This window comes from Notothenia rossii (assembly GCF_949606895.1).
Source record: "Notothenia rossii genome assembly, chromosome: 8".
Lineage (NCBI taxonomy): Eukaryota > Metazoa > Chordata > Actinopteri > Perciformes > Nototheniidae > Notothenia > Notothenia rossii.
Genome location: NC_136906.1, coordinates 46,598,035 through 46,624,588, shown reverse-complemented (window position 1 = coordinate 46,624,588; position 26,554 = coordinate 46,598,035). Strand labels below are relative to the sequence as shown.

The following is a 26,554-nucleotide window of genomic DNA, read 5'->3' as shown; positions in this document are numbered from 1 at the left end:
ACAAACTTTTAAACCATGAGAACATTAAATAAAATAGATGACAAGAATTCGTATTAAATAAAATTAATACATTTCTTACAGACAGGCCTTGTGGTGTCCGTAGGCTTGCCCTCACTTACCTCATTCACACCATCGCAACTCCGGTTCAAGCTCCGTGCTAGAGCTTTTCAGGTTCAGAACCGGTTCTTCGGTTTAGCTCCGGCTCTTTTCACACTGCCCAGAGTCCGACTGGTGCTGCGTCATTGCGTCATCGTTTGCGTCATGACGTAACCGTTTGCGTGCCTGCTTCATAAAGCCAAACCACGCGGAAACCCCTTACAGCTGACACCGACAACAACAACAATGGCCGATTGTGCTCCAGCTTCCTCTGTACCTCTTCGGAAGACCAGATTCCCAGTAGGTAGCTGGTCTCTTCAGTGGACCACTGCTGCTTGTTAAGTTTCTCCATCGTTGTGTACAAACTGGATAAAACGCCAGCTTTTTGTTATTGTTCAGGAGTTGATCCCGCCCCTGCCCCTGCCCCTGCCTCGACGTAAGCGTGAGGTATGGTGTGCTTTTGCTCTGGCCGGAAAAAATGTTGGTGCTCGAAATGAACTGTATTCCGGAGCTAAGAGGCTGCTCCGCTGCAGTGTGAAGAGGAAAACCCGATGCTTTTCAAGCTCCATCTCCGAACCGGCCCTGAAACACCGTTGGTGTGAATGAGGTAAGAGTCACAGATATAGCTAAAATATCCCGATAACAAGATGTGTGCACACGTATTTAATTTCCTATCCATGTGAACATGATTTAAGTGGAGGGGGACCTAACCTCCTCTAGGGGGGTCCGGGGGGATGCTCCCCGGGAAGATGTTTTTTAAATATTGAAGTTGAGACCATCAATCTGGTGCACTTTGAGAGCAACATTAAGATATCTATAGATACATCTCTCAACACCCATATGAAACAGAACTGTAAGGAGATTTTTTTTTTCTTTATGGATATTTTACAAATCACTCCCCTTTCAAACTGTATTCTTGTTGATTAATAACAACTTTTTTTTACTGTCATATAGTACTTTATACCTGTTTTTCATATATTCTCTTATTTTTAATAACTATAATGATTACATTACATTACATTGCATTTAGCTGACGCTTTTATCCAAAGCGACTTACAATAAGTGCATTCGACCAGGAAGATACAACCTTTAAGAAAACAGAATCATATAAGTACATCAGGTTTCATAGAGCCAAACATTTCAAGTGCTACTCAACTGGCATTTAGAAAGCCAGCCCTTTATTAGTATATAAGTGCTTTGTTAGTAATTCTATCGCTCGAAGTGGAGTCTAAAGAGATGAGTTTTCAGTTTGCGTCGGAAGATGTGTAAGCTATCTGCTGTCCTGATTTCAATGGGGAGCTCATTCCACCATTTTGGAGCCAGGATAGCAAACCCACGTGTTTTTGCTGACGGGAACTTGGGTCCCCCTCGCAGTGCGGGTGCAGCGAGCTGTTTGGCCGATGCAGAGCGGAGTGCACGTGCTGGGGTGTACGGTTTAACCATGTCCTGGATGTAGGAAGGGCCAATAATGATCATATAAAGATGTGCCTTTACCTCACTGGTTGGAGAAAAAGCTTATTATATTTGTTAGCATAGCTAGCTAACCAGATGCTAATAACAACAAAGTTATTGACTGTATGATCAGTATGACAGATGAACAGATCGCCACTGGGCTTTCAACTAAAGACACAGCCACGCAAAAACTGCGGCATGTGTATGGCTCCTTATGGGTACTGCAATTTCTGGAGCGGCGTTCTGGTGCTCTCCTTCAGAACTACACCCCTGTAAGAAGAGACTTATTGTGTTGTGTTCAAGGACACTGAGCTTGGAAAGGAAAAACCGGCACTCGCTTGTTTAATCTTTTGCGGTCTAGATTTTTGCGTGTGTTTTATAAATGACCTCGAGGGCTGTATCAAATGGTCTCGCGGACCGTATACGTCCCGGAGGCCGGAGGTTCCCCAGGTACCCCTACTTGGTGCTATCTGGGCTTGATGTTTTCTGCTTGATGCTAATGGGCTTGTGTCAGTCTCTGAGTACACTGTACTGACCCAACCACTGTGAACTCTCAAATGAGACGATTTCGACTTGTGACCCCAGATTTCAGGTTCTGACATCCCATATGATTTTATTTTTGAAGCATTTGTATCGGCACGAAGAGCTGAGATTCGAGCAATCTTTTATTTTTGGGATAGCCTTATGGGCTATACCTGAAATTAATAATTTACAGTGGGGCTGGACAATATTTGAAAAAAATGACATTGCGATTTTTTCCCCCCCCTGCGATATATATTGCGATATGAAAACATAGGAATTGAAGAAAAGACCGTTTTTTTCCCCGCAAACCATCTGAACTGTAATGCTATACAATTGGTATTTTTTAGCTATATTTAACCAGATGAAAGATTTTATTCACGGACGTCTGGATCTTAAGTTATCAGAGCAACAAGCTGAGCTTGCTCGGTTAGCAGCGCCGAACTGGCCTCCAGAAATACATGAAACTACTTTATTCAGTGTTTCTACCTTTAATCACCAGGTCCGTTTGCTTTGGAGATTTGATTGTGATTGGTGGTTTGCTGTGCATGCAGAGCCTGCATGTCACTCACTCAAGTACCCCTGACATGAGAGCCGTGGAAGTTTTCCTTTTGTATCAAGCAGCAAAATAATTGACGTGTTTGAGTTAATTTGCCTACTTAATATCGCAAGTCCTACAAAAAAAAAAGATTAAGATTTCTTTTTTTAAATTGTCACGTCCTGCGATGTGAATATCGCGCATGTGGGTATCGCACATGCGCATATCGCGGTTATCGTCACGACACGATATATATCGTGCAGCCCTAATTTACAGTACATTACTTGTCTTATGACATTTACAGGGAATGTACAGGAGAAATGGAGCAAATGCAGCAGGAGTTTGCTTGACAAATTGCTTGAACGATAAATGCATTGTTATTTGTTGTTTCTTAATTCATTCTTAACCTTTGGAAACAGCAGTATTCTTTAGCCAATGGTTACATTGTTGTCAACCTTTTTGTGACAAATCAATAGCTCCGAGACAATAAGTTGACACTAAGATGACAATAAGTTTGGATTGAAACTGTTGTATATAACAACTAACCCTAACCCTAACCTAACCCTTTGGCTTTACAGGGTGCCCGCGGGGTCTTAAAAAGTATTAAAAGTTGATAAATCAATTTAGTGAAAATTAAGGCTATTAAAAAGTATTAAACGGCATTTCCCAAGGTATTACATTTTGTAGCTTGTTTTCAATAAGTATATAAATTGTCCAAAGAGGTTGTTTTCTAAAGTGTGCCTGAATGTAATCAATGCGTAGGTGTGTAGTGTGATTCTGTGTAGTTTATTTATGGCATCCCGTTGGATTTGACGTCATCTGAACAGGACATCGCATGCTCACTGACTGATAGCCCGCAAAGATCAGTTTACGCCGGTTGTTAAACAACATCGTTATGGGGAAATGCAAGTCTGCGTCCAAATGGTTGGAAGATAAGGAGGAAGGACAATCAATACTGTATATAGTAAATGTGAGGTAAAGTGTGTCGCCAATGTAACCGGTTAAAAGTCGAAGTGGCGATAAGGTCTTAAAATGTATGGAAAGGGTCTTAAAAAAGGTATTACATTTGACTTCAGGATTCCTGCATATACCCTGCTTTAACACTGTGGCTCAGACAAAAACCCACAGGAGTATGTCCACTTTGGTGCTAGGAAATCATAATAGGGATTTTACAATAATTTCTGCAAATGAAAGTGCCCTTTAATACATTTTAATTGAGATAGTTAGAAAATAGATAAACCCATGACAAACAGAATAGTGGTACGATGTAGTTACAAAGTATTTCACTGAGCACAAGATGTGTGTATCAGTAGCTCTCAGTATAACTGACATACACAACAAGTGTACACACAAATACACTACCAAACACAATCGTACTATCATGATGCCCAATGTCCTTTTTTTACTTTCATGGTAAAAAATGAACAACAATAGCATTTATGTACTAGGGAAAACTGTACGTATAGGATTGTGTGTAAACCAAAACATGTTGTCTATCCTTTAAAAAAGTAAAATAAGTCTGCTTTTGAAACGGTGTTTTCATATAATTGATTAAATGTAGCCCCCACACTGTCTCATCAGTTGAAGTTGGAGAGTGCAGCAGTGGATGACATCATGAGGGGCTGGCGGGGGGTCAGCTGGTCGGTTCACGGTCAGCTGCTCCTCCGCTCAGCGTCACGCCTCCACCTCGCAGCGCAGAGACACGTCTCAACAGTGTCTGCCTTTGTGTCACGCTTCCAGAGGAGAGGGAGGACATGTCTCTCTCCTGAGAAACGCACTTATTGTTACAGATGAGTAAATGTTAAAGCCCAGATGGATGCAGGCCATGACAGACAGACGAACACTGACATGTGAGAGCGGAGCTATAGGGAGTGGGAACCGCAGTGCATTCTGGGGCGTCATGGCCATATGTGAACGATAGCGTCAATACAAAGAGAAGCAATAGGTACAAATGGAGGAGCGTTATAACAAAATAGTTAATTGATTAATCTGTCTTACCGATCACTGTCACTGATGTCGGTCCTCTCTAGTGTTGGGAGTTGGTGTCTACACCTGTCGGCAATTTAAAAATATTAAATATTCGGGGACCCATGTCAGGTTTACAAACGGGTGGGTACAGGACGCATTGCCATTGATGACATCACACTTCCATTCCCTGTTGATCACATGATCACAAGCATATCCACATCACAACTGCTTCTCTTTTAACACCCTCATTATAAACCTTTTGGCTTTATTTCACAATCCATCAGCTTTCATTCAAAAACAAATAGGAATGTTTGCGAGCCAAGCATATGCCTTTGGGTCATTGTTGCTGCGATGTCAAGGGAGGACATGAGTTGTGAAAGCGATACACTTGCACAGGGCCAATGGAGATGTCCATCTTAGGGGTGTTTCTTCAAATTCTATTAGCAGGAGTTGTTTGTTTGCTTCAATGAGCAGGAGTAACACAGATCCTCTCAGCTGATAGCATCATGCACAAAGCCTTATCAGCCTGCCACGGCTCCTCTGTGTTTGCTTACAGGCGCGTTAGCTGGTAACGTGCTAGGGCAGTTGCTGGTCATCAAGTGTGGCTTCATTTCCCCTGAAGAGAATCACAGTCTCTCATTTACATCTGGAGTGCAGACCAGGCGTGAGAGCTCCAGCCTGGCTTTCTCTTTTATCCTGCTCTCTATTTTCATTTTTAATCTTCCTCGCGTTTTGCTTAATCTCTCGAATTCCATTGAGCTCTTAGATCCATTTAGCCTTTATTCAGAAGTTCAATAGTGCACTCGAGCGCGGCGGCCTGTATTTAAAACCTTAACGCTGAATAAACTGAGAAACTGCCAGCCACGCCCAACGCTTCAGAGGACTCTGCTGCTGAAGCAGAGGAGCAGCGATGGCAAGGTCCTGTAACAGGTTCCCTCCACGTGCCGGTGTGAGGAGGAAAAGGCAGCATGTTGTGTTAGAACTGAACCTACACGTACCATGCCAGACGTTTCCTCTGTTAGCACACACTGTGTGGACTGCTAACACTCTTCCAGAGCATGCTGCTGTATTTAAATATCGTTTGTACACATCATGTAAAGAGGATCACCTAATCCAGGGGTGTCCAAACTTTTTTTCACTGAGGGCCACTAACAGAAAAATATAAGAAGGGCTGGGCCAATTAAAAATAAACCCAAGGCCGCAGTTGGCCCCGCTTGGCCGTAGTTTGGACACCCCTGAACTAGTCATTATTTTTGTACCTTTTCATTATTGTTTAGCCTATGAAATACCAGAAATAATTCAAATAAACCCAGTCTACAATGAAGTCTTCACATTGTTTTTTCTGACAAAAGTCCAAATTATATAAATGTTTCACTTAAGATCAGAGGACTGAAATCTAAATGTTTTAAATTGTTGTCGATGGACCAGATTTTCTTGCCAAATGCTTAATCTGAGAGAATGAAGATGAATCCTTATGAGGTCCAGTGTCTGCCAAGTTTATGTGGTGATCAATTAACAAGACAGTTGTTGCCTGGAACATGTGGATAACACAGCCCGTGCTCTGGGAAATGGCTGATAGAAGCGTGAATGGTATGTCATGTGATTAATTACATTAACAGACCACAGCCACTCGTCGGAGGATTCATCTTAACGGTTAGACTCTGGGAAAAAACGTTTTCTACCGATTCCCAGAACAAGTGACCATATCTTCCCTTCTAAAAGGGTTACCTTAATAATCTTTTTTCTCAAAGCAAGGTTACATCTGTGGGCTGGATATAGAAGTGTCAGAATTAATATAGATCTTTTTATTTTAAAGTAAATTCAGATTGAACACAGTAAAACAAATGTAAATGATTGTGTCCGTCCAAAAGAAAAAAAATACTTATAGTGAAAACCACCCTTGAATGATGGGATGGTAGACTAAAAGCTTTAGGAATCCAACATATGATAAGTACCCTGTATCAAGATTGATGCAAAACAAGTGAAATTTGACCTTTTGTAGAGAGGTTTAGAAAAATCAAAACACTTCTGGGGTCATTTGGGTGGATTTGACCTATCTCTGGCCCCCCTTGCTCGATTTTTCTGATTGACATCTCTTTCTAACCGTCAGAGCCAATAGAATCGAGGGGAACTCCCACATACTCCTTATTTGGTAATGTGTGTGAGTGAGACTGACGCATAGCCAAAACCAGAAGCTGCCATTAGCAGCTAACTTTTACTCTCCGATTTTTACATAAAAATTTAATTATGGATTATAAATAATTTTTTCAAATCCACAGAAACATTATCAACCTATGGATTAACCGATTCAGCCGTGTTTTTTCTCGTTTTAATGCCATTGAACAAGTCTTTTGATCAGATTGACAGCTAAGGTGAGACGATCTCCCGTAAAAGCTCCGTAAAGGTACGTGTTGTGATGTCTGTGTTTGCTTCCCCTGTCGCGAGTTCGGATCACTCAGTGATGATATATATACCTAAATAATATGTGGAACCTCAGCTTTAATCGGATATGTGCAGCTACGATAAGTAATAAGGGTATCTTTTATCTTGAGTTCTGTGCCAAATTGCGTTCGCATTTTTCGCTCAGGGGTCATTTCGATGACAACATAGCTGCACCTGCAAGGTGAATACAGTTCGTAACAAGAAAAAGTGTTTGAATGCGTACATTAACAGGTTTATGATATCCCTGCCCCGTCTAAGACACGATCTGACTTGAATTACATTTGACTCGAGTCTTTCGTCAACTTAATGTGTTGCTTAAAATAATACTTCTGCATACAGTATGTGACACTGTGAGCGTTGCACGGCCAGATACGGCTCAAGAAGCTGACTCAGATAAGGAAATATATGATACAATATGATGTGATATGAATGATAATGGGACACATCGACGTCTGCACTCACACACACACTGTAATGTTACTTTGATCCGGTTACTTATGTTGTGGCAGATATTTAAGTAAGCTTTCTTAATAACGCTAATGTTATATTAGTCAGATTGCTCTGAAGATGGGAGGTGATATTCTATTAATGTTCACGTTCACACACTCGGTGATTTTTGCCGGCCGTCTTTCCTGCAACGGCAGCTTTCATGTATTTCCACTCTCCTGTAATATGACTTGATAGCTTTAAACTCCGCACACAGAGCTCTGATTGTTCAGCAGACATTGCTTTCACTGAGTTGATGTCTTATCCTGGAACCTAACCTGCTCCGGAGCAGGTTAGCCGCTCAGCATAAGTTACCATGGAGATCTACTCCGGTAAGAAGAGAACCAGCATCGTAGGACCGGAAACCCAGAGTTTACCCTGAAGTTACCTCGCTAAGCGAAAATCCGGCTCCGTAGTACAGGCCTCAGAACATATTGGATAGTTCTCGTTTTTGATAACAAAAAACTAATAAAGCACTCAGCAGATGCAACCTGTTCACATGGCCAGGATCACAAGTAGACATGGTTAAACCAATATTTGTATCTATCTTGCATAAGACATTTTCCATGACCTTTTAAAATAAAAAGAGACTCAAAGCATCAGGTGTGTGTTTTATATGTCTGCTGTGTGTCTCAATAGAGAGCAGCAGGAATGAAATCCTGGAAAAAAATAATATATATTTCCCATACGTAGATATTTTCTTTGTTTAATACTACGATGGTAAACAATTGAAAAAGAAGGCTTTATAAAGACTTACATCATCAAGGCATGTACATTTATATTTATCGATATTTAGTACAAGCCTGGATACCAAGAGAACTGTAGTGTTATTTGTGCCGAAGCGCACCTATAACGCGAATGGCTCGTCAAATCCACTGTTCCAGTAGACGTGAGCATGCTAAAAGGCAGCCTGGTTACTAATGCAAACTGCAAATATTATTCTGCTCAGAGAAACATTTCCCAAGGCATAGTTCCGATGCACTGTGAGCCGTGTCCTCACAGTGATGGCCTCTCTACGGCTCCATGATAAGGGCTCTATTCAGACTTTTATATTTTAAGTTGTACCAATGGCAAATAATTTTTACCGGACAATTTCACAAAGATTTAAATGTACTGTACTTCTACAGGTTTCTCCTGTCAAAGTCTGGTAATTACCTGCTAGCAGAAAGATTGGTGCAAATGCCAAAGCTTCTACGGGTCGTACATAGGGATGCTCTGATCAGTATCGGCTGATACCGATCGCCGATCCGATCGAGTGGGCGGGGCCTATGGGGATCTTCCATTTAAAGTGATGTTTAAAACTCAGTTAATGGGGCTCATTCACTGGCGATTCCACAAACAACAACCAACATAATTACAGTTCAAATAAGTACATTATTGTGACTTACTCGCAGGGAATTTAAAGTGAAATGGAATTGGTTACAAAACCTAACGACACATCTCGATTCTCCGGTGTAGCTGTATTTTGGATTCAAACCAAATCAACGAGGCGAACCTACGGACTTGAATGAGCCGGGCGGTGTGTCGCATTGGTTTAAAAAAGGTAGCGACAAAAGCAGGCAATACCACGCATTTTAAACAACCTAAAACACAACCACTCCATTCCGTTTTCCCAGCTGGGAGCAAACACGGCAGCTGGAGATGGAAAGCCCCCGCCCGACAATGCAAACATGTTGGTGTTCCTTGCTCGAAAACTTAGAAAAACAGATTTGGATATGGCCTGTTGAGGCATCTGGGTCTTTGACAGTGGACTGTACACTTGACTGTTGTTTTAAGGAGTTTTTTTTTGTATATATATATAGGTATATATATAGGTATATATATATATATATATATGTATATGTATGTGTATATATATAGGTATACATATATACATATATATACATATATATATATATATATCTATATATATATATACCTATATATATATATATTATATTATGTCTATATATATATATATATATATATATATATATTATATTATGTCTATATATATATATATATATATATATATATATATATACCTATAAATATATATTATATTATGTCTATATATATATATATATGAGAGAGAGCTCTGTTTTCCAGCCTGACTCTATTTAATTTATTGTTTTGGTTGTGTGTGATTTAATTAATTTGTTTTATTTATTAATTTATATATTTTAATATTATTTCACATTTCATTTGCAATGTTGAATGTTCAATAAAAAGTTATGTTTGAAAGGATGTACTTGAATTATTATTATATATTATCATTATGTCTAAAATGGTCTTAAAACGGTGCCGACAATATTATCGTTTATCGCAATAATTTCCAGAAAAATTTATCGTCCAACACAATTAATTATCGTGACAGGCCTATATATAGCTATATAGTCCACACAGCGGCTTGCGTTGACGCTTGGCGGTGGGCATATCTGAGGCTTGTGGATTTTTTGCGAGCATCGCGACCAACAACCAATCACATGAATCTCCCGCCCCCGACATAAAAAGCAATAGCAATGTTAAAACGAAGAAAACTGGATATAAAATCCCCAAACAGGCGAAAACCTACCAGTTTCATCCACTGTCTCTGCCACCTCCCTCCATGCCTGGCTCCTCTGGTTTGTATCCCGGTAGATGAACAGAGACTGATCATACATCACCGGGTGATTCACTACCGCTATAATGAATTTTTCCTCCATTTTTTGGAATATGAGGAAATAAACTGCGTAGTCTCTCCCAGCATACACGCGGTTTGATTGGCTAGCGCTTGTACTGGCAGATTTGAATAAACGGGATTTCATTGGCTGACGCTTCTGCCGAGGCACCAAAAGTTGAACATTGCTGAACTTTTGAAGCGAGCAACGCCAGCAACGCGTCGTGTCGCTTCCCAAAAGGCAGTTCGGCAAAAAGTGACGTCACCCATTCAAAGTGAATGGTGAAGCGTCAACGCACGCCGCTGTGTGGACGGGCCGTTAGTGTATGTGTTGCTCCGCTCACCGGTCCGTCACAGCGGGTGGAGCGGCAGGATTTCTGCTACACACGTTGCATACCGCTATTTTATTGTCCTTTTCGGACACCTTAAAATACTGCCAGACTGGTGAAGCCATTTTGTCGAGCTTGTTTTGCCGCTACAGAGAAAAGTGTCATGTATTTTATGTCATAATTTTACATCATGCGATCGGCTCTCGCGATCGGCATTTTTAGAGAGCACCGATCGATCGGTAGAGAGTGAGTATCGGCCGATATCGATCGGCGGCCGATCGATCGGAGCATCCCTAGTAGTCGTACAGACTAAACGTCATCACACCAGACATTAGTCGCCTTTAGCTGCATCATTCGGACCCTCTTTCTCTCCTGAGCGTTACCAGCGGAAACAGTATATATACTATAATCAAAATGGCTGCAATAGAAATAGCGACTCCGGCTTTGGAGCTATAACACGTGACAGATCCTGGTAAAGGCGAGCCCTGTGACGGTGAGGCCCAGCATAATTCCAGAATGAGAGATACTCTCCTCAGCATTGTGCAGCTGCATCAGCAGTGCAGAGACATGACGCAGCTGACAGAGTTCAAAAAGCACACTGCAGAGGAGACCTCTCCTCAACTTGTCATTCACTCTCCACTGTCATATGCATATGACGGCAAAGTGCCACTTAGAAATTCATAGAAACCATGAAACAATAGCTACTTTCAAATGCAGATTTTTTACCGGCATCATGCAGGCGCAGCACAAGGAGACTTTGTTGGGGTAGAATATAGCCTTTGTCCCTCAAACATGACATTAGACACAGCTGGAAGTTAAATATGTATGAAATCTCTCCAGGCCTTTTACAAACGCACAGAAAGCCCTGTAATAATCTAAATACAAACACAGTCAGCCTGCCACCATAGTAAACATATCATTAATAAATAATAAAGCCTAAGGTGCATGAACAATGTATGTTTTCATGTTTGGTGTCACACATGGCAGCTTTATGACATCCATGAAGATCCTGAATCTTTCCTTCCCATAAACATTCACATTTACTTTCGTTATTTTAAAGTGATAGTGATTTATTTCAGTCTATACACAACATCTATCGCACGTCCGTCTGCCTGGAAGGGGTTCCCTCCTCCTTTGGGGAGGTTCCGTTGTGTGCTAAGGACAGAGGGGCAGTGGCAGGCGGCCCATAGGGGCGCTAGGGGCGCCGCCCCCCCTCTTCCCACATTACAAATAAAAAATATATATATTTTAAAAATATATTTTTTATTTTTAATAAACAAGGTAAATATTATATAGTTGGTATCAGTAAAATGTATAATTTACAATAAAATGTCATTTAAAATTGTGTTACGATATCTAAAGTTACTGATAAGTCACATGTTTCCTTCCTGGCCTTGTCCGTGTATCATTACCCTCTCTCGTCTGGGTGCTATGCACAGCGCCGAGACGAGAGTGCAGCAAGTGCAGCAGAAGCCAACTGTTGCTATCTTTAAACTATGCCGCCGAAACATAATTTCAGCCAATCAGCGTCGTCAAATCTACGTCAGCGCCCGGTGCAGTCTGTGAGTTGTTTGGACTCGTATCCAAGGAGACAAAACAGGAAGCTGTCATACACTCTGGAAGCTATCATTAGCAGCTAATATGAAAACTCAGTTTTTGACATAAAAATTGAATTATGAATTATCATTAATTTTTTCAAAGTGAAAGACACATTGGATTAACCTATGGATTAACCTTCAGCCTCGTTTTTCTCGTTTTTGATCAGAATAACAGCAAAAGGTGAGCATCTCTCCGCGTTTTGCTACCTAAAGCTACGTCGTGTGATGTCTGTATTTGCTTCCCCTGTCGCGAGTTCTGATCACTCAGTGATAATACTTATATTTCTAGAATCTGTGGAATCTCAGCTTGTTAGCTAAACTTGTTTGTGCATATCCGATAAGTATATCGATTGATTTATACCTAGAGTGCGTTATAATTTTTTCCGCTCAGGGCTCATTTAGACGCTTCTTGTGAGACTTGTGTTTTGTTTCGGTAAACATGATTAATATCTTCAGTTAGCTGAGTTTCTTCCCGTTAAATGAGTAGGACACATGAATAGTTTATTACATTTTAATAAGCCTTGAGACACAGTTTTGTGAGAAAAAAAACGGGTTAAATGGGAATTAAATCATTTTAAGTAATTTGAGTGTTCCCAAAGCCCCGGTGTTCTGCAGTTTGTGTGGGCCTACTGTACTGATGCACAGTTTAGACGGTAGAAACTATGTCCAGGACAAGATGTTTGGAAGTTTTGGAAGATTCATAGCTAACCACACTGAAGATTATGGAGGTATTGATCAGTCTTCTGACATCATCAGAAGTCATAATTGAAGGGGTCTTTTCTGAATTGTTTGGTCACCATTTCCACAGCCGCACCTAAAATATTTTCCACCAGCCGCCACTGCAGAGGGGGTCATATGCTGTACACACCAGAGATGGAGTACCGGAGTCGGACTCGATTGCCGATTTTCGGGACTCGTGACTCGACTCGGACTCGCGCACTGATTGACGCGGCTCAGACTTGGACTCGTGAATTCTCGCGCACGATGACATGGAATCGGACCCGTGAATTCTTGAGTACGATGACTTGGACTCGGACTCGTGAATTTTTCCCCCCACGATGACTCAGACTCGACTTGTACATTGACGCTCCAACTTGGACTCGGACTTTAGCACATTTTCTCTGGAGCCTGATGTCCTCTATCCTGGCTTTTGCACCTGCGAGGCGAGTTCACGTACTGGGCCACGCTATTCCAGTCTAGAGACACACCCCGCATCGTGCTGTATGCTTTCATACATTCTGCTTCCACATTGGAAAAGAGCAGCGCAAAATGCTCGTTATGTGGAAACGATATTGAAGAGAAGGCTCCGTAACACATTACTCAAAGGATCGAGTCCGTCTTGAACACTATCATCAGAGTAACGTGATCTAATCAATAAATAAAGATTCAGCCAGTAACATGAAAGCACATGGCTACTTAACATGCATAATGACGTCATTTTGCATGCTCAGTAGCCATGTGCTTTCTGGGGCTTAATCTTTATCGGTAAACCGATTTAAGCGGTAAAAGTTCCTTCAAAATAAGAGTCCCGATCTTATTACTATCAAAATAAAAGTGCAAAACTAAAACTTTACCATAGGAAAATATTGCCATACACATATAATCACTAGGGGTGAACCGAATGGGAAATTCTTGGCCGAGACCGATACCGAAAATAGGAAACAGTTGGCCGAATGCCGAAAGGCCAAAAATGATTAGTAGAAATATATATATATAATGTATACGTTTTTTACCAATGTTGTTCAGCTACCTGATTATGGAAAAAGAGATGATTATGGCAAAACTTAATTTAAATAATAATCATTATTATGGGTCCATAAAACATTTATTCAGCACTTTTAAATGCATACAGTACATTAATTCCAAGTCAAGTGCATTTTCTTTTCTCTGTAGGATAACTAGAACAAAGTGCATTCAGAACAAAGCCAAGGTGCTTTAAAACTGTATAAACATCAAGGCCAGTAGGCCTACAACAAAATAGTGTAAATAAAAGACTGTAACAGCCAGGCTTTCAACAACAACAAATGCACCTATAAGTTTGGTAACCTAACGTGTTGTTGTGATGACGTAATCAAAACGCAGCGACAAGCACGGCGCGCGACCATGCTCGCGGATGGCTCACAGCCAACATGTCTGCCGCTTGGAGATATTTCAAAATATCAGAGAAAGAGGCGCGGATTGCGATTTGTAAAACGTGTTCAGCTGACATTTCTCGAGGGGGTGTAACTGCAAAGACTTTCACCACTTCGGGATTACTCCACCACTTGAAATCAAAACACCCGGACAAATATGCGGAGTATGATCAACGTAACCCTGTTCTCTGACATTCAGTGATATTTTTTCGGGGCTAAAACCCTTTCGGCCGAAAGGGCCTTTTTAACCATTTTCGGCCGATAATTTTTGGTGGCCGAATATTCGGTGCATCCCTAATAATCACTTCTCTAAAAGGTAACTCATTTTAAATATAGTTAGACATATTAAAGGTCATTTAAAATAATAATAATATTAATATTAGTAATAATTTTTATATTTGTATAGCACCTATTTCAAGAATTGTAGCCAAACTCGCTTCACAGCATTTCAATAGACAGATTAGTATAACATGACAGGATAAAAGCAATGTGGAGGAGCAGCTACATTTCAACACATATATCCACGAAGATGAATACATGAAGACTTGTGACTCGGATTTGACTTGGACTCTTCTTAGGTGACTCGGACTCGACTCGGACACTCCTTGGGTGACTCGGACTTGGACTCGGACTCGAACACAGGTAATGATGACTCGACTCGGACACTCCTTGGGTGACTTGGACTTGGACTCGGACTCAAACACAGGTAATGATGACTCGGACTCAACTTGGACACTCCTTGGGTGACTCGGACTTGGACTCGGACTCGAAGAGTGGTGATTCGAGAGTGACTTGAATTGGTGACTTGACTACAACACTGGTACACACTGACTAATGTGTAATATGTGACATTGGGCTGAATAAAAGAAAAGTGTAATTTAAAGGTAGGGAAGGTAAAACATTCTGATTAAAAGAAGTGGTCCCCCAGTGTCAATGACACCTTTTGACATGATGATAAATACAAATAATGCAGTGTAAAGAGCCATCAACAGTAATAGCAGATTGAATCAGCCTCTCCTTCAGGGTGTCCCTTAGAAGCTCCGATGCATGGAGCAGCAGAGGGTGGAGGGGGGGGACATTTTTATCCTCACCTCTCTAATCAGCCAGGGCTCCTGGGGCTGTAATATTGTGGTTAAATTGGTGTTTTAGCATGTCATATCTTAACCATGAACATGACAATGTTTCAGGCATGTGAATAGTGTTACCCCTGCTGAACCCCCCCCCCCCCCCCCCCCTGTCTGCAGGGTTGGACTGAATACATGTAACGACTCCGGCCTGGAGCTGTGAGCTTTGCAAATACAGCAAATGCTAAATATTGAAAAGGCAAAATGCCCTACTTACCCAAAAGAGAGGGGCCTTAAATGAACCAGAATTGCGGGCTAAGGGCAATATTGTGTTAAACTGAACAAGGCGTGGTGTGTCTGAGCGCCCCCTGCCTAAGCCTTGGGTTCATATCCCAGAAGGGGCCCCCCTGGCTCTGCCGAGGCACCCAATGCTATGGCTTCATGCAGTGAGGGATTGTGCATCGCCGACAAAATTCTGCGGATATGTCGGACTCATCTTCTATCAGGAGGTCCTTTAACCCTTTCATATTTTTTATTCCAAGTTCATACGTTTTATCAGGTTGTCTTTTTTCTTTGTAAATATATAGTTTAATCAGTTACTCAAGAATAGTATTGCTCCTTGCAAAATTCACCACGCTATGCAGTTTCTCCCATTTTGTGTTGACATGTGTTTTCTAGTGTAGAATAGTGGACTTATCTACAGCTTCATTTTGTTGTCGACTCTGTGTTGTAAAAGAATGATCTTAAATCCTCAAATTATTGTTTAAAGTATAGTTTAAAGCCTTTAGTGTCTCCATAGGAAGCAGTGCGAAGTCAGATACATCTCCTCAAGTTATATTAGCCTTGTTAAAAGACTGAACTGTGGCAATAAAAAAACTTACTACTACTTGTGATGCCCCAAAAAACCTGCAGTGCAGTAAAAGGGCCCATCACACAGGCTTTGATTCAAGCTGACGCCTACCTGATGTGTACTTTTTGAAATATTAGAGACACAAAGACATGCGTCTGTGTCAGTCAGAAGAGATGAGAAGTGTATTGGGGTCATTCTTTCCAACAGTAAAACGTGTGTTTGTCAGTCTCCATGTTTTCACCATGTTATGGGCGAACAAGACGTTTTCCCCACCCGGCGTCAGAAAGAAGAGATCTGTCAGACCTCTGCAGCTCGCTGCTCATCTCTGCTGCTATAATCACTCAATTAACTGTAATATAAAGTAATGGGTCATTTGGGACTTTGACAGGAAGAAGAATGGGTGGATTAAAAAAGACAATATGTTTGCTGCATTGATTTTGAGTCGTAGTGACTCACTGAAGGGGTAATATAAATTGAAATAAAAAGAAGCACAAAGCCTGACTTTTCTGCCTTAACTCTGGCTGTGCGGGACAGGATGTGCAGTGTTTGACTTCTTGTCCTGTGTGTTGGCGGCTCAGCAGCCTGTGGAGCCCCCCGTCACCACTTCCTCCGCAGCCTCAGTGCCACTTTTTTTTCTTAGAGGGGGCTGCTGTTGGAAACAGAGAGTCATGCTCCGTCCCTAGGGCCAGGGGCTCCTCAAACTCACAGCAATGCCTGCTGGGAGCCTGTCGCCATGGCTGCATGGGGCGACAGAGAGCGAGTAGAGGGAGCAGGCCACAGAGTGGACGCAGACATGTGCAGCAGCCAAATGGCAATCTTCTGCTGCTGAAGAATAATTAAATCACAGGTTTCACTCACACTGAGGTCAGCTTCAGTATTTTAAGGCAGCCTCACTGTTCAATGCACAGATCCCAAAATACACAGGCTGTAACCTGCCAGTAAAAAGCAGTGCTGTTCCTGGTTTAAATAATACTGGATATCATCACACTCAAGTAAAAGTTGTTTTAACTTTCCAAAGTGCTGAATAATTTTGTGTGTGTACACAGGAGTAAGATTCAGAAATGTGACAGCTCAGACTTATCTGTAAAGTAGTGAGAGTCGATCTCTCCTTATGCTGTTGTCCTCATTACCTTGCTTCATTTCCTTTCTCATGTCCTCTGCCTCTTCTTCTTTTTTGTCTTGTTTCTTCCAATATTTTTTATAGATCCGACAAGCCAAAATAGTAAGCACTTTGTGTCTGCATTGGCCTTGGTGATTGTGTGTCTGCGTTTTCTTCGAGACGACATTTGCTGTTACAGTTTAATAACCATTGACTTTAAGAATACTCTAATACAAGAATACACAATAATGTATAGTAGGTTGTTGATGTGTTGATCTTGTGATTTTAAAATCAGTTGAATTTGATCAACGAAACCATATTGTGTCTGTTGGCCTCATTCAAACCAATAACAGGAAATGAGGATGTTACTGTCCCCACGCACACAAACCATGCGCTGCTGTCTGCTGCTGCACAACATACCATTGCATCATAGTGAGTTGCACTCTGTGCTCCAGCAGTCAGTGAAGCTGCACAGACAGATTCAATTAGATTAGTGGGGCTGAGCTTTAAAGTCAAATCAGCAGCTAATGGGTTCCAACATATTTGGCAGCGGTGACAGCGCTTCCTTTGTAAATAAAGGGCAGTTCGGAGGCGCGCCATGCAGTTAACCCCGGCCACCCCCCCGCCACACAATGACTCAATTGTGACATTCTGCAGTCAGTCATAGAGCTGCTGGCAGCCGCAGGGTTTACCCGCACTCATTCTGCAGAAAAACCTTTTTCTCCAGACTTTTTTCTTAGTGGATATATGAAAGTCTACCTATAATTACGCTGGAAAGATGGACTGTTGTACATTGAACTGTTCTACATTCATTTGACAGCTGCTTTTCAAAGGAAGATTTCTGTGCCTTTGTTTTACAGCACAGACATTTCAGTCTGTCTTGCATGTAAAGCACACAATGTGCGTATAACAACAATGATTGCATGAAATATGAAGATGATTTGTTTAAGTCCTCAGGGCTCGACATTAAGGGCTGCCCGATGGCCCGGGGCCATCTAGTATTTAGCTCGGGCAATGAAGCCTCACCTGCTGGTTGCCCGATCGGGCAATGAAGCCTCACCTGCTGGTTGCCCGATCGGGCAATCTATTATGCCAGTGTCATGCAGCTTGCGGATCCAGTAATGAGTGACCCGACAGTGAAACTAAACATATCTATAACTAGTTACGGTAGTTTGAGAGGTAATTAAAATAGCTACGTGTGATATTCTAACCTAAAGTGTGTGTTTTGTCCGCTCACCGCTGCATGTGATCATGCAGAGCTGCGTGTCGACTCGTCAGCAGCAGCTGACTCTCTCTCCCGTCAGATTAGACTTCACTCGCGTTTATGTCCATATCGATCAGATCCAGCTAGTTCTAGCTAATGATAGGACTACCTGCTTATTAAAAGACATCTAAACAATAAGCGTCGCTATGCAACTCGGTGAGGCCACAAAGTATAGCGCAGCATTATGCATTTGTTTACATGCCCACCGGAACCCCGAGGCATTACCAACAGATCCACGCACAATCAACCCATACAGCACATCTCTTTCTCCACATTAAGTGTTAGACATTAGAATTGACTATTCTTGTCTGTCACATAAGTGGCGCAACTGAAGCGGTATTGCGCTAAAGGGACATTATTTTGACCGAAGAGATTTAGATTTGCCGGCTAACGGGAACTCTGACGTCGCCATTTTGTGTGCTTCGCGGATGCGCTCGGCTCCTCTCGACTGCTGCTCAGGTCTGCCCAGTCAGCTTCCGGATGAGGAGGCATTCGTTCGACCAACTTACAGCAGATAACATTACACACATTTTTAACAGGGGCCATAATAGTGTAAATAATGTTTGTTTTGGCAGTTACAACTGAATGTAATGTTTTCTACTTTTTTACATCTGATGAAGGCATTTGCCTTCATCAGATGGAAAGTGTCTTGACCAACAACTTAAGTATTTCTTATAGCTATGCAGGACATGCAAGAGAGCAAACACAAACAAGAACAAACAAACAAGTGAAATGAAGAATAACATTGAAATTGTACAATATAATATTGTGGTGGTTCATCTTATAATTCAGTCTAGAGAATGCACCAGAGAGCATCTAAGGCTCAGACTCCAGGCCCGCGGGCCACGTCTGGCCTTACAGACAGTTTCTCATGGCCCCTTTGTTAATATCATGTAATAGTGTTAATCTGGCCCCCGCGTTTACGTTTGCGCTTTATATTTCAATTTTATTTTTCCCGCTGCTGCTGCTGCTGCTGGCAGGGAACTGCTGCGCGGAGTTCCCTCGCCCCCTCCCCCCTCCGAGGGAACTCCGCCACCCGTCAATCAAATGCGCGCAGCGGAATCAATCCAGAGTGATCCAAAAGTGACACAGAGTGGAAGCAAAATATATCGCCATGTCTTCATGAAAACTTTCGGGGAAAAGAAAAATCGATGATGACCACAGAACATTTCAGGAGAAGTGGGAGACTGAATATTTTTTTATTGAGTACAGGGGAAACGCTGAAATATTAGAGACACAAAGACATGTGTCTGTGTCAGTCAGAAGAGATGAGAAGTGTATTGGGGTCATTCTTTCCAACAGTAAAATGTGTGTTTGTCAGTCTCCATGTTTTCACCATGTTATGTGCGAACAAGACGTTTTCCCCATTTTGTTCTCACAAATAATTATATTTATTACATTTCTAAGACCTATTTTCGCAAGGACGTGTGAATGACGACTGGCACATGCACTTGATCTTGAAGTTTGATTGAATGGGAAGATGAATAATGAAGCATCTCTGTGTCCCTGCAGGCCTCGGTTTTGGCGACACACAAAGCAATGTGGAGGAAATAAAAATCCTGATACGCTGAAAACCAGAGGTACGGCTCTCCCTCACACAAGCACTCATAGACAGATTATTCTTGCAGGCTCCCCCAGCTAGAAATGCTTGGTTATAAAAACATTCTGAGAATGTTACCATTTACTGTTCTAGGAATGTTTTCAGCGGGAAGTTTTCTTTTGGTTCCCAGAATGTTCTTCTGAAAGCCAGGATAACGTTCTGTAAAAACATTCTTAAAATGTTTTTGATAACATTGTTAGAACATTATGCCCTACTATTCTTAAAACCTTTTCAGCAGGAAGTTCTATTTCGGTTCCCAGAATATTCTTCTGAAAGGTAAGATAACTTTCTCTAAAAACATTCTTAAAATATTCGGTGATAACCTTCTTAAGATGTATGAGCGCATTGAGACAATGAATAGGACGTATAAAAACGAATTTGCATGCCAATATTCACTCACATGCACTTATAATCACACTAAGGTATGTAGGCCCACAGTATTCATAATATCATGTGTGTAAAATATCAGAAATGAATCACACTTTCTTTCTGACTATAAAGGTTGTGTCTCGTATGTAGGTTCTAACTGTTAGATAAGCAATCTGGCCGTGTTTTATAGAAAACATTCTGTCATCTCAGGCCTTAATAACATCTTCAAAACATCCTCTTAAAGTTGCAGTTAAAACGTTATGTCTTAGTTAACCTTAAACTTTATAGGAACATTATTTGAAATAATAAACATCCTCAAAAGGCTCTTTGAACATCAGATGAACGTTTTCTTTAAAACATTATTAGAACCTGTAGGTAATGTTAGCCAAAGTTGTGAGAACGTTCCCTGCTAGCTGGGTACAAGCTTGATGTTTTTCCTCTAGATCAGCGGTTGCCAACCTTTTTCAACTCAGGGCCCACTTAAGAATCTAAAAAATGTTCGTGGCCCACATTCAACCATAAACAATACGGAGGCTAAATAAAGTACTTTTTTATTTTAATTAGAAAAGGAGCTGGCCATCAGTAACAAACTGAAATTTGTATTACATGGTTTAGTTGAATACTCGATTCTGATTGCTCAATTTAGAAACAACGTTTTCTTTAAAACATTATTAGAACCTGCAGGTAACGTTAGCCAAAGTTATGAGAATGTTCCCTGCTAGCTGGGCTGTTACAACAACCTCATGTAAACACTGACAGCAGATGGACAACATGCTCATGCTGAAGGACTTGTCTGGAAGTGCATGGGCATCACTAGGATAGAGGAGCACACACACATACATTAAACCACTCCACCCACCGGGTAGCCTCCACCACTTGAGGCCGATGCCATAGGCCGGCCTGCTGTTCTCACACAAACCTGGTGCATTAGCATGGGCCGTGCTTTCTACAGGGGCTGCATATGTATTTCCTCATACAATGAAACTCTTGCAGGGTTGGAAATAACTTATGTAAGTGTACCACATGATTCTAAGTGCACAGGTGCATGTAAATCAGAGTTGCCAATGCTCATGCATTCAGGATAAGACTCATGGTTTTGTTTTATTTAACAATATTAATAAAAAAATACACTCACACTAGGCGCCCACCAATATAGATTAAAAGAGGTTTAAAATAACATCAGGATCAAGGATATCACAAGAAATTCACAGGACTGACAATTGATACATTTCACCTGCCGCACATCTCACTTTTTTCAAATGGGATTTGAATGCGTGCTGTCATGGTAACAGTACTTTCAGCAGCAAAAAGGACGAAGAATGAGCCGTGTTAAGATCCCTGCAGGGGTTAATGTGAGGTCAGCCAGTTCACTGTGAAGCTATGCCACTATGTGATTTATCATGCCCCACCATCACTATTGTTTTTCTCTTATTGCAGCAGATGAAATTTGATTTCTAATGCAGTGTTAGCGGGATGGCACTGATATCACATAACTCACAGCTGGTCTTTTCACAGTGTACCTGGGTCAAAGAACAGTTTGTCTTTTCTTGGATGAGCACAAGGTCGCATCAAGAGATGCATTATGCACTGCACCACCCGACTGGTGAATTTCCAAAGCTTTTATCTTTCTCAAAAAATGTGGCTGCTAACAAGTGTCTAAATGAGACTACTTGAAGTCATCACGCCAAACATTAGCAGCCTTTAGCTTAGCGGTGCAGCCATGCAATGTAGTTCCTTTGTAGCCTTACAATAACTTTGTACTCATCTAGATTGGAATTAGGCTTAAAAAAATCATAGAGGTGTTAATATGTGGAGAATATCCCCCTGAACAAAACATGCCGCTGCTGTGCTCACTTCCGGGTCGGCCTACAAAAATACATCATCACTGCATCACTCTACAGGCAGGAGGTAAATGTGGAGATACAGCAGTAAAGGTGGTTGCCTGTACACTCAGACATGTGTTATACTAGTAGGGTCCTGAAGAGTGAGTGATGTCACCCATCCGCTCCTCCTCTATGGTCGTAAAGCCAGTCAGGGGTTCGATCCCAGCCCACTGCAGTCAACATGTCGATGCATTCTTGGGCAAATGCCTGAATGTGCTCCTGATGGCATGGACAATGGTGTGTCAGCCATCTGTACGTAAACAGCTAGCAGCGAGCCCGTCATAATTGAGTTGGGAAGTGCAGCTGAATCATAAACCCAGCGTTTGATGCACCTTATTTTGAAACGAAGGGGGTGTCCATGTCTGGCAGAGGCAGTCAGAAGCTTTCTGAGCTCAGAGCCTCCATCAATAACACCCAGCCTGCTGACACAGGAGGCTGGGTGTTAAAACCTAAAGACAAGCCACTGAAAAACAGCTATAAATGGAGAGCAGGAGTTCTTGGTGGAATTCATCAATGGGTGAGTGGAGACAAGCTGTACAAGGGATTCTCCCAGGAAACAAGTCAGCTGAGCATCCCATATTCATAGCAAATGTGTTCATTATGCAGGCTCAGTCATCGCTCCTTTATTATGTATGCTCCAGTTTCCCATGGTGCTCCTGCATGTGTCGCTACAGATAGAGCCGGCAGAGAGGCCTCATTGTAAAGATTGCGTGTGACTGAGACTATTCTTCAGCTTGTGAGGTGTCCATGACGTGGAAGAAATGCCACAGTACACCGCTTATGCTCTCTGCTGGGTGGGGGGGATTGTAGGCCAGTGAGAAACTGAAAATGAGTCATTAATTCCAATCATGTTTTCATTATTCAAAATGTCTCTGTCTCTCTGAGAGTTTTAGGAAGAGATGTAAACAGCACAGCTGTAATCATCCTCATATTATCATAGAGACATTGATATGCATTCCTAAATTCATCTGCAGCCATGAGAAACACACATACTTGCTCTCCTTCTCCCAGCTGGCTGCCTCCAACATAATGACTGTGCCAGTGAGGGCTGTGCAACTGAAATGTGAGTGCTGCTCCACTGTGGTTCTTAGTTTGCCTGATGCTAAGGAGACGCAGACAGTGCTGCTGCTAATGCACCTAGCTAAGCTTCACTTCATTATATTGACACATCTGGTGGCATTTTTCTTACCGAGCTATTCTGTCCGCCTAATAAAGTGATTCGTGTAGGATTGTTATTTACTCTTAATTTCATGCACACTTTATGAGACCTGCACTGAACAGGTGCTCCCAGGTCAAAGCCTGGAACACCTTCAAATTATACCCACTGAACCTTCAAAGCACAACAAAGGATATTCTGAACAGCCCATATTTGTTTTTTTATTTTTTACTTATAAGAACTTTTCTTTTAATCTATCATCTGTCTGTAGTACACTACAGACTGTGCACTCTTGTGCAATAAACCTGCAAACAGGTCACACGCCTTGCTCAAATCTTGTGGTGGCTGCCTTATATTCTGGTCTATTGATTTGACTGTCAGTGGAAACTTGGTAAAGTTGCTTTTTCTATATCAGAGCATCATCATGCAAGAATGTACAGCAGTGTGAGAGTCATTTCCCACAATAAAACTATGCACCCAAGCTGCACAAGGGCACAAAATGCAGGTTTTTTTCCATTAGTATTTAAGTAGACAGGACAGGCTTGTACAGTAAGAGTTATGGGTTGAGGTTAGAGTTTGTGTGCCATGAATGCCCTCTTCACCCACCTCACCCCTCTCAAGAATTAACATCAAGAGGGTTGGAGAGGAAAATGACCACCTGTTCCGATTGGTTTTAACCCACAAATGATCTCATGATGTTTCCTCTTCTCTACCGTACACCACCCTCCCATCTTACATCAGATAAGAGGCCAGGATCTGTGTAGGAAACTTAAAATAAGATTTCTCACTTCACCCCCTCATCTGTTGCCTGTTGCCTTGTCTTTCCTGTTAGTCTCTACTGTGTGTTACTAACATAGTAGAAATGCATCTTCAGAAATAGAAGTGTCTAAGTGAGCCTGGCGACTATATGCATTCACATGAAGTTTAGAGGCCACCATATGACTGGGAGAGGAAAACGAACCCAGACTTTTATTGGCTTGATCAGGCAGGGGTTGGGAATCCGAAGGCTGGAACAACAGCAGCTGTAGCTCTTCAATGACTTTAGACTTACTGCCCTGGGAGCTGTGACAGGTATATTGTCACCGGGGCTGCGAGATGAAACAATGGCTAACAATGGAATGCTTCACTTGGCCAGGGCACAGAAACATTTCTAATCTTGACCTGCATAGAAACCCTGTGGGGCAGAAACACCATCAGCCCTGCTGCACAGAGGCTCAGCTCCTTCAACTCATCCTGAGGACTGCAGTGTTGAATAGTAAACAAAGGACATTTGCTCAAGTATTGTACTTATCAACAGTTTTGAGGTACTTTATCTTAGTCTTCAAAGGTTATGTAACTATATACTTCTACTCCACTACATTTTAGAAGCCAATATTTTTCTTTTTACTCAAGAAACATTTTTATTATTTTCTTTTTCAGATTTTGCATTTTATTACATCACAGCAGTGTTGGGACTGTTACTGTAACGCCGTTATTTTTGGCAGTAACTAGTACTCTAACGCATTATTTTTTAAATTCAGTAACTCAGTTACCGTTACTACATGGTGCGTTACTCCGTTATTTTTTTTATATAGTCTCGGCTCCCAGACGTTGGTGAGCGGCGCGAACAGAGATGAGAACTGTACCTAAGTACAGTACTTGAGTAAATGTACTTAGATACTTCCTGTGTCACATGCGGAGACGCGCTGTGGGCGTGTTTGTGTTTACTAACAAGACTATCATGGCGGCGGCGGAGCTCAAGTCGAGTTTCTCCGCCTGGAGATATTCTCACTATTTCACTTTTGTCGAGCACAAAGAAAAGAACGTTTTAGTTGAATGTAAGTTGTGTCTTGGCGGGTCAAAGATCCTATCTACTGCCCAAAACAGCAATTCAAATCTGTTGAAATATCTGCAGAAACAACATGCTGGAGCGAAGCTAGTAGCTAAGACCACAGACCCAGACTCATCCGACGCCACTCCACCTCCACCTAAGCAACAGCGGCTGGATTTTAACCGAGGGACTGCTAGCCAGGGTAAAGCCATTGCACGGTATGTTTTAGAACACATGCAGGCTATTTCTACTATTTCTATTTCTTGATCAACATATTGTATTATTCTCCAATGCAATAACAGTACTGAAATGAAGGCTATAAGGGCATTAATGGAAGCCCTTTTTTAAAGTACTTTTTGGTGTAAGTAATCAGTAAAGTAACTGAGTTACTTTTGAAGTGAAGTAACTAGTAATGGTAACTAGTTACTGGTTTTCAGTAACTAGCACAAGACTGCATCACAGTACAAACAACAGACATACAGTACACTCCCCCCCCCCCCACACCCCCAACAGAGAGGGTGATACAAACAATAGCAAAAAATAAAATAAACAAAAATAAAAAAACACAATAAAATTGTCACTAGTGCATGGTAATAACATCAGTAACAACTGTAATACTTATGTATACATTCGAGAAATCTGTCGACGCATAAGGGATAGAGATTTGTTCGGGTTAAATCAGATCAGGGTTTTGGGATAGAGATAAAGAGGACACAAATGAATGAATCAACACTTATTGTAAGTCGCTTTGGATAAAAGCGTCAGCAAAATGCAATGTAATGTAATGTAATGTAATGAATCAAAGCAATACAGTAAATGAACAAGATAAAATAAAATAATGAGATAGAATTGCAAAAATGTGCAAATTGCGTGGACCACATCATGACCTCCTATACAGGGCAATGTATTGTTTATGCCAGTATTAATAGTTCCTCATCTGAGGGGAGCTTTTGTAGGGCATTAAAAAAAGATATGAATGGTTGCCACTTTGAGACAGCATTTTCATTGGAGCCCCTTAAGGAATACTTAATTTTTTCAAGCTTAAGAAAGAGTTTAGCCAGGCAGAAATAGAGGGAGGATGTTTGGACTTCCAGTTGAGAAGAATCCTGCGATGGGCCAAGAGGGTTGTGAAAAAGACAATATCTGCTTCTTTGAGGTTAATGAGGACAAATTTGCAGGGACACCAAAGATGGCTATTAAGGGGCATGGCTTCAGGGTGGTCTTGAGAACATCTGAGAAGGTTTTGCAGATTGATTGCCAG

General features: G+C 41.6%; 1 protein-coding gene across 5 annotated transcripts in view; it reads left to right on the top strand.

The window, feature by feature from the left end:
* LOC307016836 (tyrosine-protein kinase Fyn) overlaps window positions 1-26,554 on the top strand; it is a 104,394-nt gene that overhangs the window by 2,614 nt on the left and 75,226 nt on the right. For 3 of the 5 annotated variants that reach the window (XM_079646158.1, XM_079646162.1, XM_079646161.1), the window contains exon 2: window positions 19,988-20,055. The exons of 1 other annotated variant lie outside the window; for it this stretch is intronic. The gene's annotated coding sequence lies outside the window, so the exon portion shown is untranslated. Of the gene's footprint in view, window positions 1-19,987; window positions 20,056-20,310; window positions 20,352-26,554 lie in introns of all 5 variants that reach the window. One more of the 5 variants, XM_079646160.1, reaches the window with a different exon arrangement.